This window comes from Bemisia tabaci, chromosome 7 (assembly GCF_918797505.1).
Source record: "Bemisia tabaci chromosome 7, PGI_BMITA_v3".
NCBI lineage: Eukaryota > Metazoa > Arthropoda > Insecta > Hemiptera > Aleyrodidae > Bemisia > Bemisia tabaci.
This window is the reverse complement of record NC_092799.1, coordinates 31,622,670-31,642,093: the sequence shown is the minus strand read 5'-3', so window position 1 is coordinate 31,642,093 and position 19,424 is coordinate 31,622,670. Positions and strand designations below refer to the sequence as shown.

General features: G+C 40.2%; 1 protein-coding gene across 2 annotated transcripts in view; it reads right to left on the bottom strand.

Annotated features, from left to right (window-relative positions):
* Positions 1–10,261, bottom strand: part of LOC109032147 (neuropeptides capa receptor) — a 240,643-nt gene extending 230,382 nt beyond the window's left edge. For both annotated transcript variants that reach the window (XM_072302860.1, XM_019044129.2), the window contains exon 1: positions 9,850–10,261. The gene's annotated coding sequence lies outside the window, so the exon portion shown is untranslated. The remainder of the gene's footprint in view (positions 1–9,849) is intronic.
* Positions 10,262–19,424: the final 9,163 nt, after the last annotated feature.

Below are 19,424 nucleotides of genomic sequence, written 5' to 3'. Positions count from 1 at the left end.
TTACTTGCACTCGGAAAATTTTGACGAAATTTAAGTCCCGTAAAAGCGCATTCAATGAACGCACTTCAAGGTGAGAGGTAATAACACGTCAAAGGCATAGAAAAGAAAGAAGCGTACCCATTAAACGAGATCGGAGGAGCTTCAAAGGGCGTTTCCACAACAATTATTACCCTTACCTTCATTTTTGCAAGGATCAAAACAAAAATCGGAGAGCATTTTGCGATCAACGCGAAACTTTCTGGATAAAAAAATCCCGTGCAGTTGGATAATCAAACGCGTTGGAAGTTGGATGAAAACTCGTTGAATTTTTCCATCATTTACGAGATGAAACTTGTTGTTGATACGACTTAATGAGAAAAACTCCCTCTTCGGAAACGGGAAAGCGTTAGTTGTGTCAGCTTTAATGGCTGTGGAAAACTCAATCGCATCGGTGAAAACTCAAAGAGTGCAGGGTTATTAAAAAGGAGAGCGCAGCATCTCGCAAGAGTAGCTCGTTGAGAAAATAATGCCGACACGAACACCTCAACACATCTTTATCACTTCCTGATAACAGGTTTGGGTGAAGGGAATGTCAGGCGACGTTTTCGGTGCCTGAAACTTTGCTCGTAACTTTTTGCTCAGATTTCCAAGAAGTGTTTTTTCGCGGTGGCGCTAATATACCCAATTGGCATTTCCAAGCGAATAATTTGCTGGGAAAGACACATCCCTCAGCAGCTATCACTTTTTTAAGGATTCACAATTTTTAAGGATGAACTCATCCATGTCCTAAACATATTAAAATATTAGAGTAAAACTTATTATTACATATTAACATATAAACATGTATCGTATCCCACAGAGGGACTCCAGGGGCAAGGGATCTTTGCTCTTTCGGCGTAAAAACGAATTGAACCTCCCTCTTCCTTGGATCCTTAAAATCTACCTGCAATCCAAGATTTCTATATTATATCTACACGGAGAAAAAAACTTCGTGCATGGGACCCGAAGTTGAGGTCATATGGATCTCTGAAGTTTTATGATCACGCATCCGAAAACTCGAGGTCCAGCTGCCGAAGTTCGGGTCAGACATCGAGGTACTTCGGTATGTACCGGAGTACTTCGGATGTGTGACCCGAACCCTTCGGTATATATCGACGTACTTCAGATGTCTGACCCAAATTTCGGCAGCTGGACCTCATGTTTTTCGATACGTGATCCGGAAACTTCAGAGATTCATATGACCTCAACTTCGGGTCCCACGCACGAAGTTTCTTTCTCCGTGTAAGACCATGAATGAAGATAGCCCTATAAATCACGGGTGGTGGGGGTATCAATTTGTCATAAGTGTTGGTCCATGACCGTCACCGAAAGTCAGACGAAACAATCAATTCCTGAAAATTTGGGGGTAGGGTTCGGAGCTTTGACTGGAAGAACTTTTAGGGAAAAAAACTTTATAGTCTTCTTTTGACCCATGGGACACGCTCTAGCAGCCTGGCCGGGCAGTTCAACCCTCAGACATCCTGCATTGAAAACACTACGGATCTATTCAGAGGGTCCATGATTATTTTCCACCTCTGGACAAGAACAAATTGCCACTATGCTGCCGTGCTAAGGAAGAACGCCGTATGAACATTCGAGAGCTGCCAAATTTCTCTAAATAAAACATATATTTTTATAGAAAGTTATGAATATTTTCCATGAATAAGTACCACCCGGGAAGAGGTGACGGGAACGTCCCATAAAGGGGTGGCGGCAGGGCGTTAACGAAGAGGTGTTGCGGTGTCAGTTGCCCGATAACCCAGGCTCTGGGAAGACAGGTGTATGTGGCGTTTGAGTGTCGCAGAACGCCAGAGTGCGTTGTAGAGCGACTTAAAAAAAAAATGAATATTTTCCTTTGAAATATTCAGACGTTTTAGATTAAACTGCGAACAAAATTGTCTTGAAAAATTGAAATGATAATAATCACAACTTTCCCATTGAATTCGCATTTTATCGAAGGGAATTTGGCAACGCCTAAAGGTTCATACGACGTTTTTCCTTAGCACAGCAGTGTGCCCCCGATTAAGTTTTCGGATGGGTTTCCCATGCTCCGATCAAAAACGAGAACGCGACTCACGTGCTAAGTTTGAGTAAGTTACGCAGATTGATTGACCTCCCCCTCAGCGAAACCGAGCCTTGATAAGTCCTCGGTATGTTTGATGAACTTGAGCGACATTTTTGTGGTGAGAAAACAAGCTCTCTTAATTTAAGTAGAGTTGAGTGAGGATTACTTCATCGTCCTCGTCGAGCAACTTTCCAGGGGGTTGGCTCAAAACTCTAGATTCCTTTACTTTGAGTATAGCTTGTGGATCTCGAATGCTCGAGGCGTCAAAATAGCTGACATAGTTACTCTGTGGGACCGTCTTTGTTTTTAAAAAAACCTTAGGGCTGAAAAACTCGCAAGATGGGTCTGCTGCAAACTTTTACTTTAGAGTAAGAAACAAGAGGTAGTTCTTAATAATGGACGTATTCATACTATACGGAACTATTTTGCACTCATACTCTATGTATATAGATAGTTCCTCTTAGCATAAATATAACTAAATTCTCAATGAGCGTATTGGGTCCCAACTGCCAGGTCCAGATTTCTCCATGGGGCAGGAGGGGTAGCTGTTGCCGGCGGAAAATTTTAGGGGTGGCAAATTCCGAGTTTGAAAGAGAGGGAAAGGAATCAAAAATAGAGACCATAAAACTAGGACTAACAGCGGCATGAAATTCCAGTGCACAAGAATACATGACTAAATAGACAAACGAACGCCGAAAATCGCGGCCGTTGTATAGCATAAGCCTCGGTTCCAATTGATTAGTAATAGTAGGTTCAGGATACTTGGAATTCAAAAATGCGCAATACAACAACAGAAAATTTTTTGAGCGAATATATTGAGAAAGTGTGAATATTAAGGTTTCAATTTCTGAACTGTTTTGGTTGAAAAAGGGACTAATTTGGTTTTTGTGGGCCGTTAAAATTTCAAAAATTTCCGGGGGAGGGCCGGAACGCGACCCGGCCCCACCGGAAAGTACGTAAATCCGGGCACTGAACTTCACAATCTGCGTAGGTAAATTACACATTTGGACGTAGGAAGTATTCATCTATTACATCGAGAGCCCTGTCATACATGTATTCTTATGGATCTCATGGCTCATGTTAGAATGAATATAGTCCCTTTCGATTCAAATACGTCCAATTTGTTGAGCTTAGCGCTTTAAAGAGCATACTACGGCAAAGATATAGGTTGATACACATGAGCCACCCCAGTTTCACAACTCCACACGAAACTCTAAATGGCTGCCGGAACGAACGTGTCGCAGTTTTCAGTCGAAAACAAACAACCAACGTAACAAACGCTTTTTATTCTATACCTTCACTTTCACGGATTCAAGCAGTGGCGTGGCGTGAATTGCGATATATCGATTGTTACGCAATTTAAACCCACGGTAAAGAATCGATTATTAAGGTGTTCGCTGCAAACGCCCTATTTATCGATCCTTTTCCATAGGTTTAAATGGCATAACGATCGATAGATCGCATAGCACGCCACGCCGGTGGATTCAAGTGGAGGAAAAACGGTGGTACCAACGTTCGAAAATCGCCGATGGGGCGATGTTTTTGAAGGCGTTCGAAGGCGTAATGAGCGAGGCGATCTCTGTTATTGTCCCCGCGATGAGCGTGGAAGTGATGACGGCGGCCGGCGGCGCACAGTAAAACCACCCCAGTGGCGTGGCGTGAATTTCGATATATCGACTTTTGTGTCATTTAAACCTATGGAAAAGGATCGTTTAACAGGGTGGTCGCAGCGAACACCTTGATAATCGATTCTTTACCATAGGTTTAAATGGCATAACAATCGATACATCGCAATTCACGCCACGCCACTGAACCACCCCTTGGTAGAATTCTTCCACTTTCTAGGTAAATTTTCTTTTACTAGAATTGCTAATTTTTAATTTGAAGTTGAAGCTGTTTTCATCGGGGTGTATTATAGCTTATAATTTACCTTGGTTTTCCCCAATCATGTTGATTTTTGGACTTCGACGATAGCTATTTCGATCTGTTTATGATCATCATCAGGTCGGTAATGTAGCATCGCGTCCATGATATTGGACTCCATGCTCAGCTATATGATGTTCGGTTGCTCATCACGTCCAAGATCTTGGACTCCATGCTCACTTTAATTAGAAATAATTTTTTGGAAAAATCGAAGTGCGCATAGCGTCCAAAATTGTGGGACGGAGGTATTCTCTGACAATACACGAGCATGGGGTCCAAAAATGTATTACGACATTTTTGTGAAATAAAGACGAAAACATGTGTTCTCGAAAAAATTGACATTGCTTAGGTAAGGTTAGGTTAGGTCAGGTCAGGTCAGGTTAGGTTAGGTTAGGTTAGGTTAGGTTAGGTTAGTTCAAGTTAGATTAGATATGCGAATTATACGATTTTCTATCATGATAAACTTTAAAACTAAGGGAGGTCTACTTGCTTTTGGACTCCATGCTCAAGCAAAAAAGTGAGAAGTTTAGCGATGAGCATGGAGTCCAAGATCTTGGACGCGATGAGCAGGCAAGTATATCAAGGGTGAGCATGGAGTCCAAAATCTTGGACGCGATGCTACATAATCATCAGGTCACTACACTAAAAATTCTGGATGTGCGACATCCGTAAAACGAACATTACATGATGAAACATTTACGGATGTCACACGTCCAGAATTTTTAGTTTAGTGGCCTGATAATCATCATAAACAGATCGACACAGCTGTCGTCGAAATCTAAAAATCAACATGATCGGGGGAAACCAAGGTGAAATTATCTGCTAATTTTTGTTGTTTTCTTCGCAACATTCTAATAATTTTCAAGGAGTGTATCTGCGAGGGAAATTCACGCAAGAACCAATGGAACCACTTTTGAACTTCTTTGTTCTGTATTAACAAAGAAAGGAGCGTTTAAAGTTTCCACGTAATATCCGACTTCTCCTACGGACTCTCCCCACCGTGCGGTGCGGCTCTCGCTTGCAAAATCTCAAGTGAAGCGTATTAAGATAAATATTTAATTTACGACGGTGGCTTCAGAAGTCAGGGTTAATATTTCGATGATGACAAACGGGCGAGCTGTTGTTTTAAGTTGCGACCGGTGAACGATGATGAACTTGCCTCGCCACCGGTTTATCGGGACCTGCGGGTCGATCGTGGATTTGCTCGAATGAACTTGATCGATATATCCTTATCTTAGCTTTATTATTTATCGATCCAACAATCGACTTTCTGACATCGCGACCCGCGAACGTGCTGTTTGTTTTGTCGAAGCCCGACACAGGATCATCTTTGCCCGGTGGTAGCTCCGATCCTCGAATTGCCGCACATGCCTCAATCGGAACGCATGAATTCAAAAGGCCGTTCCAAAAGCACGTACTGCTCCAGGGTAGGTGGTTTGAACTGGCGTTACTGGTGAGTTATGGAGGTAGAAAGTTAGAGTCCAGGACTGCGATACGCACACGGAGGGAGAAAAAAGTTCGATTCATATCGGGCACCGAGCTTTTCCAGTTTAGTTAACCGAAGTTTTTGGTCACAGAAACTGAAATTTGGCTCAGCCAATCGGAATCCGGTTTTCATGTCCGGAAATTTCTGTAGCCTGACCTGGAAAACACGAGTGCTCACTATGAATAAGAAACTTAGTACCTGAGACCGGAGTTTCTTCTCAGTTTGTAAGTCTGGAATTGGCTTAGCGCAAAGTTCTCGAAATTTTACGATGAAATATTCGCGCGAGGTTGCAATTTTTCATGAAAAAATCATCTCTGAACGTCCCTTCAAGGGATAGAGAATGGTCTTACGGATCATAATTTCCTTCTTTTCGTATTTTCCTTCAATGGGTGCAGACCTCCCTGGTAAAAATTGGCGATAGGAGCTGTGTTTTAAGATACCATAGGAGTTCTTATAGCCGACTAAAGAAGAGTATTGAAAATCATATAGCTGGCTGTAGAAAGCGGAGAGAATCATATAGCTGGGCTATACGAAGCTATAAAAAAGTATACAGTCGGGCTATATTTCCTATCGCCGGGCTTTACACTTTATCGCCTGGCTGTTGCTTTTTCGCCATCGGCTATAAAAGGCTACAAGAAATTGAGTAGAAATTCTTGTGCTTTGTAAATCCTTAAGTTTGTACGGAATCACCTTAATATTTACAAAACGCACATTATATTTTCCTTTACTACATATTTTTTTTCATCAATTAAAATGAGAGTAATCCATACAAAGTGTGCAAACATTTCAAAGTCATGAGTTTGAAAACGCTGACTCCACGAGATTAAATATTAGAGCCTAACACAAAGCGAAGCGGCGGCACACTAGCGCCTACAAACCTAACAAGGATACTTCACGCATTGCGCAATGCGTGAAGTATCCCTGTTAGGTTTGCAGGCGCCAATGCGCGTTCAGCGCTGACTGCACGCCCGCCGCCGCGCCGCAGCGTACCGCGGCGCTTGAAGCAACTATTTCACACCAGAGGTATTGCACAGTATCATACGAAATTGAAGGTGCTCCAACATATTAGGAATGTCAGGCATCCTTCAAAAGAACGGAGCTTTCCTCGCAAATTAAATCAAGATACTGCGGCCCAAAAAGAGAGCGGTAGTCCAAAAACTCACTGAGTCCTAGTATCCGTATTTAGTAACGTTTGGCATAAACTTTATCGTCTGGGTGTTGCTTAATCGCCATCGGCTATAAAAGGCTATAAGAAATTGTGTTGCCGGCTACAGAAGCTATTGGAAATCTTACAGCTGGCTTTAGGTCTATAGTATTTTGGAACACACATTCTACTGCCAATTTTTACCAGGGCTGCACTACGCGCACGTTGCTGGGAAGCAACAAAACAAAAAAATCCGATTTTTAGCGTTACCTACACTTGTACCACTGCAAAGCATGAAGTCTCCGACGACATTCGAATCCAGAGTTGCTATTTACTTCGCAATCAAATGCAAAACCTGAGATGCCACCCTCCTCTTTTACTCTTTCAACTCTGCTCATATTTAAAGATGATGTTTGCGGCCACAAAAGTAAAATTGTTGTGAGAGAGTCGAATGTTGCAATCATATTACAGTTGCAAGTGAATCATTGCTTGAGTCGATTCATCATTTACTAATTGACTTGAATCATTTCATTTACTCATCATTGGATTGAATCATCTCGCTTATTTCTGAGTTTCTCGGATGATAAAGCCCTCGCCGTAAAAAGTTAAAACCATCGTCAGTCTAGATGTTACAGGCATTATTCGCCTCTTTAGTTACACACTTACTACTCGAAAATTCAGTTTTTCCAGGATTGTTTCAAGTGCATGCAGTACCATTAAACTACGCATTGGTCTTGAGCTTGTGTCCAAGGACCCACCATCAAAAAGATTTTCAGTAAAAGTCCGGATAGGTAAAATACCTACGAATACAGTATAATTTTTTTTTTTTAAAAAAAAAAAAATGCATTTCTGCTTTCCTGCCTTAGACCTTCTTTAAAATTAGAATTTTCCCTCGGAAAAGTTAAAAACTTGTACTGCTATCTCAAGCTATTTTAATTCAGATATACATTCCAGCTCAGAGATCAAAGCCAAGGTTTATGACCGATGACGCGATGGATCATACCCGCTAATTGTATTATTTCCAAAAAGAAGCATCCTTTATGGGAGAAGGAAACAGGAGGGAAGGCTCCATAAAGGCTACTTTTCAGTCAGATGAAATAGCAACAATAACATAAACATTTTAGTGCATTCATATTGAGTAAAGAAGGAACCGGTAAGCCCTTAGTAGTGCTCTTTAGTGTTTCCTGCTGATAAAAGGGGCGCCTCCGGCGCAACCGCAACCACACGGTTCGCCCTACCCTGAATCTCGCTCTGGGTGCTGTTTCCTTAGACCAGGGGAAAAGGATTCAAAGCATTCTTTTTTCATGAGAGTCGATGTAAACAATAAAATTGAAGCGTATGCTTCCGATATTAATGTTTACCGTGAACTGCGATTTTTTGGTAAGCGGAAGTAAGTCACTTGTCGAGCTAAAATCCACTCACAACTCACTTTTTTTTGAGGATGCAGGTTTCTTTCTAGTAAACTTAGTTTCAGATCTCACTTTGTTTGAAAAGCACGATGCTTTATATCGGAAATGTGCGCACTCTAGCGTAAAGCTATTTTTTTTCTCGTAAGCTTTTACCTTTTATATTACGACTCCTTCGGAAAAGTTTCCTTTTAAAGGTGCAGATAGGCTTATGTAATGCGTCCGAAATGTCTAGTATTTTCAATTTGATCTTCAACGATGAAGCATTCAACTTCAAACATTTGAAGTGAAAATTTGCCTAGTTGACAGTTCTGATTAGGGAATAACATACTGCATGCTTCATAATCTGTATAACTCTACGTGCCAAGAAGTCCATTTTTAATTTAAAGGAAATTCTTTGAAAACGCCTAAGCAGCTCTGAAAAAACTTCAGGTTGCTTTAAAACTTCAAATTGAGTTAACGGGAGAGTTCCTCAGCTGAATTTGATTCAAACACAGCATGCTAAAAGAAAAAAAATGACGGTATCGAGGTCTGTCACGTTTAAATAAGCACTATAAGGAATTTGCCTAGTTGACAGTTCTGATCAGGGAACATGCTTCATAATCTGTAACTCTACATGCCACGTAGACCATTTTTAATTTAAAGGAAATTCTTTGAAAACGCCTTAACAACTTTGAAAACACTTCAGGTTGCAAAGACTAAGGAGATACCTGCACGGAGAATCGAAATGCAATACCTACTTGATCAGATCACTATGAAGTTTGATTTGCTGCATTATAAAAACATTTTTCTTCTAAATTCTCATTGAATAATAAAAAAATTAAAACCACCCACGATAATGGAGTCTTTATATTCCAACATGGTATCGATTCGTAGTTCTTCGTAATATTTGAAAAAAATTGTTTTCATCTTAAAAATTAGAAAAAAATAAATGTCAAAGTAAAGAAATTGCCTTATGCTGTGTTACCTTTTAAAACTAAAAAATACCAGAGATATTGGCTTGAACCAATCGATTTGTACCTACGTCTAGTTTATGAATCTGAACAAATCTGTTTGTTCAACTCACACACATGATCGTTTATCTTCACGAAAGCAATCCGACAACTTTTGGACATCCAAAAAGTCCTCATAAAATTGCATTTTAAACTTTCATACGATGCCACATAAAGGTCACCGCGTCCACAGGGAGAGGAATCTGGGTCCATAGAAATTAAATATTTAGCTATTGAGACCGGAGCATAGCGAAGTTTTTTTAGGAACATTTTGGAACCAGAAACGCTACGAATGTCAAATCTAACCAAAATTACGGGTTTTCAAAGTTCGTAGTTCAAAAGATGTAGTTTAAAGGAGGAGCTTTTTTCAAATTTTAAGCAACTTGGAGAAAAATGGATTGCTGATTTAACAATTAAATTGTTAAATAATTGTGTCCGAAATGTTTCGAAAGTACATTTTACAGTAGTGGAAAGCGAATTTAACCACAGGGGTGATATAATTAGCATGTTTTTTATTGTAACATTACACTGGAGCATGTTGGACACTCTTTTTAACCACGAAATTATTACATCAGCAATATCATTTTTTAAACTGGCCCTGTAAATGGACTAATCTGCTAGCAACTTATTCTGCATAACTTTCAAGAAATTTTTCGGTCAAAATATTGAAATCGGATTTTGATTTCCAACTCGATTAAAATTGTCCCTTTGAGAATTTTACAACCGTTGACTCAGGTCCCTTTCCTCGTGAACGTTTACAAATGAATGTAAAAAAAATCGTCGGCTAGAAGTAAAAGCACACAGACAAATCTTACCATCAAATAACTGAAATTCCAATTTTAGGATCCTGGTTTTCTGTTAAACGCATCCATAGTAATCATAAACACCAACTTCACGCCACACAAAACTAACCGAGCAGTGGGTATTTCCGAAAAATCAAACAGAAAACTGAAACAAACGCGAATCATCCAAATGGCACTCGATCGCTGGCGAGTCGATTGCCTTATACTATGGCCGATTTTTTTTCAAATTTCGCCGAAATTTTGAAAATTCGTGCACAACACTCACTACGCGCGGAAACTATTCCGTGTGAAAGTTTCGAAAAATTTCCCGGAAATTTTCGCGTAAGAATTTCCGTGGGGCGCGGACGCGAGCGCACCGCAGGGACAACGCGTGGCGAGCGGGACGGTGTCGTTACAACTGAGCGTCATTTTAATTGCGGCGAGTAAAGTGCTGAGACTTTCGCCGGGCGCCCCACGCATGCGCCCCCGGGGGCTTACGGCTTACGACTCAAATTCAAGGGCAACCCCCGCCTCCTCCCTTCCAAGCCCTATCCCTTCCTCCTCACACGCGCGCTTCGTGGGATTCAGCACCATGATCCTCTATCCTCTTATTTCCCGCTAGAAGTCTAGAGCTGCCATGCTGAGGAAGAACGCCGTATGAGCCTTCACGCGTTGCCGAATTTTCTTCCATTAAACGCGAATTCCCTGGTAAAATTATGAATGTTTTCCTTCCATTCTTTCAGAAAGTTTAGTTCGCAATTTCACCTAAAGCTCCTGAAAATTTCAAGGAAAAATATTTACAGATTTTCTCAAAAATAAACATTTTATTGAAGGAAATTTGGCAACTCTCGGATGTTCATACGGCAATTTTCCTTAGCACGGCAGAGAACCTTAGAGAGCGTTCATAAATGGACGTATTTATGCTAAAAACTCTATATTCTATACTTCTCTAACTATGGACTCCTAAAAACTCTTCAATGTCCCCTAAAAATCGAGCTTGATGAGCCACATGGCTCCTGAAACTCAAAGATGAGTTTCGAACACTGATCAAAAGTAACCCAAGAACACAAATATTTCCATCAGCGTATAAAAATGTAAACTCCAATTTCTAGCCCTGCCTCTTGTCTATCCACGGAAGTTTGATTTACTCCCCCACGATAATTATCTGCCTACGTCGACGGGTGTGTATGCACTCATTTCAACGCACGTCAAAACGATCCGCGATGCCACTATTGACCTGGATCCGCAATCAAATCCGAAACAAGGGAACCCCATCAAAGCTGTGCACAATAGGTTATCAATACAATCTGAGTTGCGGCGCAATGTTTAGTGTTTACCCAGTCATCAGCAGTTCTGTCGTGACAGCGAAGAGAGCCGTAAGTGCATTCTCGGATGAGCCCCGAGACACATAAGAGCATGTGCTAACCATGGCTCATACAGAAATGGACTTACTGCTCTCTTCGCTATCACGGCAGAGTTAGTGCCCTCCGCCGGGGGCGGAGAGTGAGCGCGGTCGTTTGCAGCGCTTCAATTCAATTGCACCGCAAACGGATCAAAACACCCTTGTGGAGGATTTTTAATTAAAACTCCGGCAAACTCATTTGTTTATGTCGACGCGCCGGTAGAAAAAGTGACGAATTTAGTCACTTGGGCACCGGCGCACACTATGGCCGAAAGGTGAGAAGCCTGAACAGAGGATAGTTTTGGCTCTAGAGGGTTTCCGAAATGTAGCGCCTTGTGCTTGAGGGATCGTTTCTTTGAACCAAAATAAACCTCTTTTTCGATCAGACTTGAAATCGCTGTGAAGCGAATTTTGCGTGATATAAGAACATTAAAATAACGATAAAACAAACCGAAACACGGATTTTTTAACTTTTCAAAAGAACATATTAGAGTAATTCATCGTATGCATTTCAGGTTTAAACAGATGATAAGAAAAGTTAAAAAATGTGTGTTTCTGTCTGTTTTATCCGTATTTTAAGACTTTTTTTAAATTTGGTTACAATTTTCCCTCTGCTTTCCAGTGTCTACTTTTCTACTTATCACTTGGGCACCGGCGCACACTACAGCCGCAAAAGGTGAGAAGCCTGAACAGAGGATAGTTTTTGCTCTAGAAGGTTTCCGAAAAGCCCTTGTGCTTAAGGGATCGTTTCTTTGAACCAAAATGAACCTCTTTTTCGATCAGACTTATTTAATAATCTGTGAAGCGAATTTTGCGTGATATAATAACAATTAAAATAATGATAAAACAAACCGAAACACGCATTTTTTACATACATACATATACCCACACATTTTACTACGCTTTACAGCACTCCCTCCCGCTCTACGACTCCTAACCTCCACTGCTCTCTGTCGAACCACAAATCTTGGGGAATTTTTTAGCTTTTAAAATAACATATTAGGGTAATTCATCGTATGCATTTCAGGTTTAAACAGATGTTAATTTATAAAGTTAAAAAATGCGTGTTTCGGTTTGTTTTATACATATTTTAAGACTGTTGATTTAATGTTTGATTTGGTTACAGTTTTCCCTCTGCTTTCCAGTGTCTACTTCTTTACGGCCAGAAATGGATAAATTGTTCAACACTTATAAAATTTTGTTATATTCCATGTAGCAGAATGTTCAAAAATAGCGATAAATTGCAATTAAACAGATGGTGCATGTTTAAAAATTGAACATGATCCATTAAAAGCAAGTTTGTATTTCACATGTAGATTAAAAGTGCTATTTAGTATAAGTTTCGTAGCAATAAATACACAATAAATATCTTATGAATCATTATCAATCTTGAAATTCTACTACATGCGATGATTTTGATGAGAACGGTCCTTGTGAATTGATAAGTAATTTGTTTTCAATGAAATAAAAATACAACTTTGAGAGGCCATTTATCACCTGGAATGGGTGAGTGAGAAAATCATGGTGGAAAAACGGCTTACTTTGCCCCCCCCCCCCAAAATGAATTTCCTAAAGCGACGGACAATGATCCTAGAGTTAGGAAGCCATGGACTCTTTGTAGTCAGCAGCTCCGACAAGTTATAAAATGCTCAAACCCTAAAACAAGAATTTGGCTAGCACATTTAAGCACTGCGAACGATAATAAGCGTGACAACGGTGACTTAATGTCCTCTTTGAAAATTTTACAAATTTTCAATTACTTTTGGTCTTATAAAAATATTTATGTCTGAAAGATTTTCTGTTTCCTGCAAGATGTCATATTTTAGTGGTGCATAATTAAATCCAAAAAATACATCTAGTTAGCGATGTCATAAAAAATGTCATCTTATTTTTATCATCCCAAAATACCATGTCAATTTCATGCCTCAAACCCGGCCTACAAACGATTGCCGTAAATGATGCCCGTCTCCTATAAGTAATAAATCCATACAGTCTCGCCACTTTCAAAAAAATAATTTACTCCCTCGGCCCTAAGAGGAAGAAAATAAAATGAGAAACCCGGCTGATTTTTAAACAGCGCTTGGAAATAATTGAACCATCAACTTTTTATATTCATGTTTTGTTAAATGATGAGATATTAATTAAATTAGCCAATATCGTGTAGCTGAAAGGGGCGTTTAAAATTGCGATAATGAAAACTATCCCTCCCGGAGGTCTTAAAACTTTAATTCAATTCATTCCACCTTGCAACAGTGACGCAATATGCATAACCGCTTCGGTCCTTTGAATTTGATGACGCATTCTTGTGAAAAAGTAATTAAGCTGCCATAGCGATCGCATTTCCAGCTTGCGGCTTTGTGACTGAAATGTAAGCGCATTTATAATGATGAACATTCGATGATTGAACCAAAGCAACCCTCTACTCATACCTATATTGAGAGACTGAATTAAAATGGTTCTTAATTCGACATTTAATTTTCTCTGGAGAGTCCAGCATAGCGTTTCGATGGTAACACTAGAAAATCATGTCTCTTGGTCATCGTGCTTCGAAATGTACATTCCTATATTTTTTACATGAGGGCAAATCAATTTTATTGTTGGGATTTTTCAAAGAATGTTTCGTAATCAGAATGAAAAAAATTGTTGCACAATTTCTCAATTAAAAAAGTTACACCAATTCCGAAGTTCATCCAACACACTGAAAAAAAGTATGTTAATATCTACTATAAGTCTACTTGATTTTTTACACAGTGATATCATCTAGTGAAAATAACCTGACTTGTAGTAGCATTCACCAGAACTCATGTGATACTTGCCGTAATATGGTAAATGCTACCATAGAGTATGGTGTTTATTACGATATTCATGTAACTGTGTCAGAGTATGGTAAAATCTACCATATCACGGCAATCACATAACTCGGTTTGCGACGTTGCAGACTTCCTGTTATACTTTATTTTTTAAACGGAAAACTAATCGACGGAAATTCTTTAAAACTGCCGTGATTTTTCTTCACTGTGCGAAGAAAATTCTGCGAAAACTTCGAGGAAGGATGTCAATTTGTTCTCCTATAAAAAAATAACATAGAGGTGGAGATTTTCAGACACTGCAAACGAGTTATGTGATTGCCGACTTACACCGTCGATATTCTATTTTCAGTGAAGTCTGATAGAAAGTATGTTAAATCTTAGACTTACCATAATATCACGGCGTGGATTTGAATAATCCTTCACCATTGTGCAAGAAGAAACTTACTGTATCACGATTTTGCTGCGATTGTGAGACTTTTTTCAGCTTATATACATAAAAACCTGAAATATTACGCGGGATCTATTTGTGCAACAAAAATGGCAATTGAAGGAAAAAATCATCTGTGTATTCCGTTTATTAATCTGCTTTCAGTTGATTCATTGCCGACATAGGTTTTTGCACAGACTCAGCAACATTAAATTGTTGCAGCTCGTATAGCTTCAGGACAAAATAATTGAAAGTTGGCAAAAAAACAGGCGTCTATGTTTCATATTGAAACAGAAGCTGTGTTTGAAAGGCCGATAATTAACGTTATCCTTCGTGGAAGGGCACACGACGGTTTCTCCCGTTTTGAATATCGGTGGCCAAAATGCGAAACAACGTATCTCCGTTTTCGATTTCACAGACTTCTCGTCATACTTTATTTTTCCTTTGGAAACCGAGTCAACGTAACTTCTGAAAACTATCTTCATTTTTACCCTCTGTTGGTAGAATATTCTGAAGAAATTTTAAACTATAATATTGGCTTGTCCTTCTCCGACAAAATAAATTAAAAGTGAAAATTCTGAAAATCTGCGATGGATATACGCAGTTTCGCACTTTGCCCATCTAAGTGCTTAAAACACTGACCACCGAGATTACGTGTTAACGACACTGTAGGGAAGATTCCAATGCGGTGTTTCTAAAATATATTGTCCTTGATATAATGGACCGCGTTAAGCAGAAAGGAACCAAGTCACATCAGCTGTTGCATAATTTAATTGGGGAATTTATTTCTTTACATGAGAATAGCTGTGCGGATTTTTGAGCGAATTTTCTGCAAAGTACGAAGCAAATTCCTTAAAATTTTCGAACGAATCCTCTTAAACGATCTCTTGTGAAAAATTAAATTGCCCTGTTAATTTTCGCAATAGCTGATGTGGCTTGATTATGGCCCTATTTATCGATCCTTTTCTATATGTTTGAATGGCATAACAATCGATACATCGCAATGGAGATGTTGCATGTGTGAGGAATTTGCGATTTGACTATTGATTCTTAGCCCTGGTAAAAATTGGTAGTAGAATTCGTCGCCTACCTGACATAAGGGCGTAACTACACTCTGCAATGAACCCTGTCTTCTATACGTTTTAATGCTTTTCCGGGCTCATCCCAATGTGTAGTTACGCCCTTATGTCAGCCAGGCGACGAATTTGTGTTCCAAAATACCATAGACCTACAGCCGGCTGTAAGATTTCCAATAGCTTCTATAGCCGGCAACACAATTTCTTATAGTCATTTATAGCCGATGGCGATCAAGCAACAGCCTGACGATAAAGTGTATGCTAAACGTTACCAATTACGGATGCTAGGATTTAGTGAGTTTTTGGACTACCGCTCTCTTTTTGGGCCGTAGTATCTTGATTTATTTTGCGAGGAAAGCTCCGAACTTTTGAAGGATGCCTGCCATTTCTAATATGTTGGAGCGCCTTCAATTTCATATGATACTGTGCAATACCTCTGGTGTGAAATAGTTGCTTCAAGCGCCGTGGTACGCTGCGGCGCGGCGTGGCGGGCGGGCAGCCAGCGCGATACGCGCATTGGCGCCTGCAAACCTAACAGGGATACCTCACGCATTGCGCAATGCGTGAAGTATCCCTGTTAGGTTTGTAGGCGCCAATGCGCCGCCGCTCCGCTTTGTGTTAGGCTCTAATATTTAATCTCGTGGAGTCAGCGTTTTTCAACTCATGACTTTGAAATGTTTGCACACTCTGTATGGATTATTCTCATTTTAATTGATGAAAAAAATATGTAGTAAGAAAATATATGTGCGTTTTGTAAATATTAAGGTGATTCCGTACAAACTTAAGGATTTACAAAGCACACGAATTTCTACACAATTTCTCATAGCCTTTTATAGCCGATGGCGAAAAGCAACAGTCAGGCGATAAAGTGTAAAGCCCGGCGATAGGAACTACAGCCCGGCTGTATAATTTTTTATCGCTTCGTGTAGCCCGGCCGTATGATTTTTTCCACTCTCTACAGCTAGCTATATGATTTTCTATCGCCTTCGTCAGTCGGCTATAAGAACTCCCATGGTATTTTGAAACGCAGCTCCTATCGCCAATTTTTACCAGGGAGGTAAAAGTTCGCGAGAAACACGATGGTGCCACTGGTTTTATCTGAAATCAACTCCCAAGCTCAAAAAAAGCTCTCAAGTTGAGGTCATAATGGAGGGAATATCCCACGCTATCCTGAGAGTCTATTTCTACATCAAAATAAAATCTCCATGCAAAGATAGGGAGCAAATACATTGACAAGGTTGCCACCTTATTTGGGGCTCTTAAACTGAAATCACGGCAGCCCTGTCAATGTATTTGCTCCCTATATTTGCATGGAGAGTTTGTCTTGATGTAGAGGTGGACTCTCAGGATAGCTTCGGATATCCTCTCCATTTCGGCCTCAATTAGAGAGCTTTTTTTGAGCTTGGGAGTTGATTTCAGAGAAAACTAGTGGCACCATCGTGTTTCTCGCAATCTTTTACGTAATAATCAACGGTCAAATCGCAAATTCCTCAAACATGCAACATCTCCGTTCACGCCACGCCACTGCTGCATTTCAACTTTCAATCGTTCGCAACCCATTCGGCACCAGCGCGGTGCCCTTCGGCCTCAAATCTGATGATGCATCTCACCCCCACCCCCACCCTCTCCCGGGGCCGCGGCCTAATCGGGGCCTTTTATCACGGCCATCGCGATCGGGAAATGAGTCGCGGGAGGAAACAAAACCGGACGCGGCGAGGTGCTCCTCTCCGCCGGGAATTTATGACCGCAGATCGCGGCGATAAATAAAAATTTGAGGAGCCGGTAATTTATGGGCGTCAACCCGCCAGCTCGCCTCCTGTCACCACCCACAACCCCTCCCCTGCCGACGCCACCCGCTAGGCCGCAACTTTTTTCATAACGGACACCCGGCTGAAAAGCCCAAAAGGAAAGTTAGCGCGAGTCCGAACTTCGGGAACTTGGAAATTTTCTTCCGGCCTTGCGCTTAGCGAGGTCAAAACATTCAGTTCGATGAATCGATTCATTGAAGCGATGTATTCAATCGCTTTAGTTGGCGAGAACTGCTATTTACATAGATCGACCGCTCATAATCGATTCTGTTACTTGGACGTCGTTCTGCAGGAGGGACCTATCGGCGAAGGAAGTTTTTACAAAAAAGTGTATCGACTAAAACATTATAACGGGCTTTTCGTTGTTTGTAATACTCTCCTTTTACAAAGATATATCCCACTTAGTGAAATCGATTTACAGTGACCTGACGGGTAAGGCCACTCCCCCGCTTCATCCCTTTTAAGTTTTAAAAACCGAATTAATCTCGTTCAAATTACGAGAACAGAAGTTACGAAATCGGACTCGACCTTTGTACCAAAAATATACCTAGCAAAAACGGAAAATCTGAAAAGTTTTCTAGGACTCTTTTAGCTTATTGTCATGAGCATAATGCGGTTAAAATTAGGTCAATTAATTTAAGATAAAGAAAATTATTTGGTGAGGACTGAGCTATTTTTACAGCAGGTTAAGTCAGTAATTGATCGATGATAACGCCTCTGCACCAAGTAATTTTCTCTTCTGAGTTCTGGAAATTGAAGCTGTGAATACACTTACTTTGCACGTACAGTGTTGAGTAAATACTAGGTGTTATCTGCATCACATAGTATGATGGAATGGATTAGGCGATTCCTCTCTCTTCAGCAGTGAAAACTTGATTAATCTTCTCTAAAGCGTTATTTAATATATTGATTAAATTTTATAAACTATTCGAGGAGAACGCGGCATAGTGCAATTTCCAAGCGAGTACTTGATGAAAAATAAAAAAACCAACACACCGTTTAAAAACCGAGGGTGTTACCTTTCTAACAGTCTAATTGCAATTCTTGTAGCTTTAATAGTTGTTGAGAAAAAAATAGGGAACCTTACTTTCTGAACGACCCTTGTATAATTTGAGCGGAGTTCACAATACTATAAGCAACTAAAACATTAATGCATAAATTTAAGTCATTTGCTACAACGTCTATCGTTAAGTATGAAATCTAAAATGACCAAATCGACCAAAAATGGATCTTTTATTATCCATACACTCTCGGGTATTCTTAGTCCGGCTCTGATTGGTTCGGTTTTTTCTATTGAGAATTTCGCCAACTGATAACGTCTTTCTTCGCAGAGAGCATCTTATTAAAACCTTCAAGAAAGACCGCACTGAGAAAAATGCATTAAAAACGTTTAAAACTCTTTTTCTCTCATTAAGAGGAAGAAAAAGTCATCCTGAGCAGTAGCAGCAAAGAGGCGACTAATGGTGGCGGAGGGTGCGCGATTGTTGAAAGTTTATCTGCCGCCTCAGTGAGCTGAAATTGTGATGACTTTCCAGATTTATGGCTCAGGGTTGCAGCTTGATTTATATTATTTCCAGCGCACCGTGCCCCATAAAGACATATCCTATTAGATTTCTCGAGATATCCTAACCTACTAAATTTTGGGTGGACAGGTGCGCCTGGCTTACTCTTTATTTACAGACCCTTACGCTTGCTAATAGCGTCACGTATGGTTAGAAATGTGATAGTTCCAAATCTACAACCGTATAATAGCAGGATAAAGCAGTTTTATGTGGTTGATTAAGAAACCAACGATTATTGCGCGTGAAATGAAAAGGAACGAAACCTCTCAAAAACATAATAAATGCTACTTTCTTCTGTTCTTTGGTTCCCTTTAATTTTTCCTCCCTGTTTTTCGCCGTAAATGTTGATTGGATGGGCCAGCTTCGTATGTCGTGAATACAGATCATTAATTGTGATGGAGTCAGCGAAAATGTAACTTTAGGTGGAAAGTCAAATGACATAATACAGTAAAACACTGGTTAAGAATATCGATTTTCGGTTTTCAATACTAGACACTATTCCTAAACACGAAAGCGACTCTTG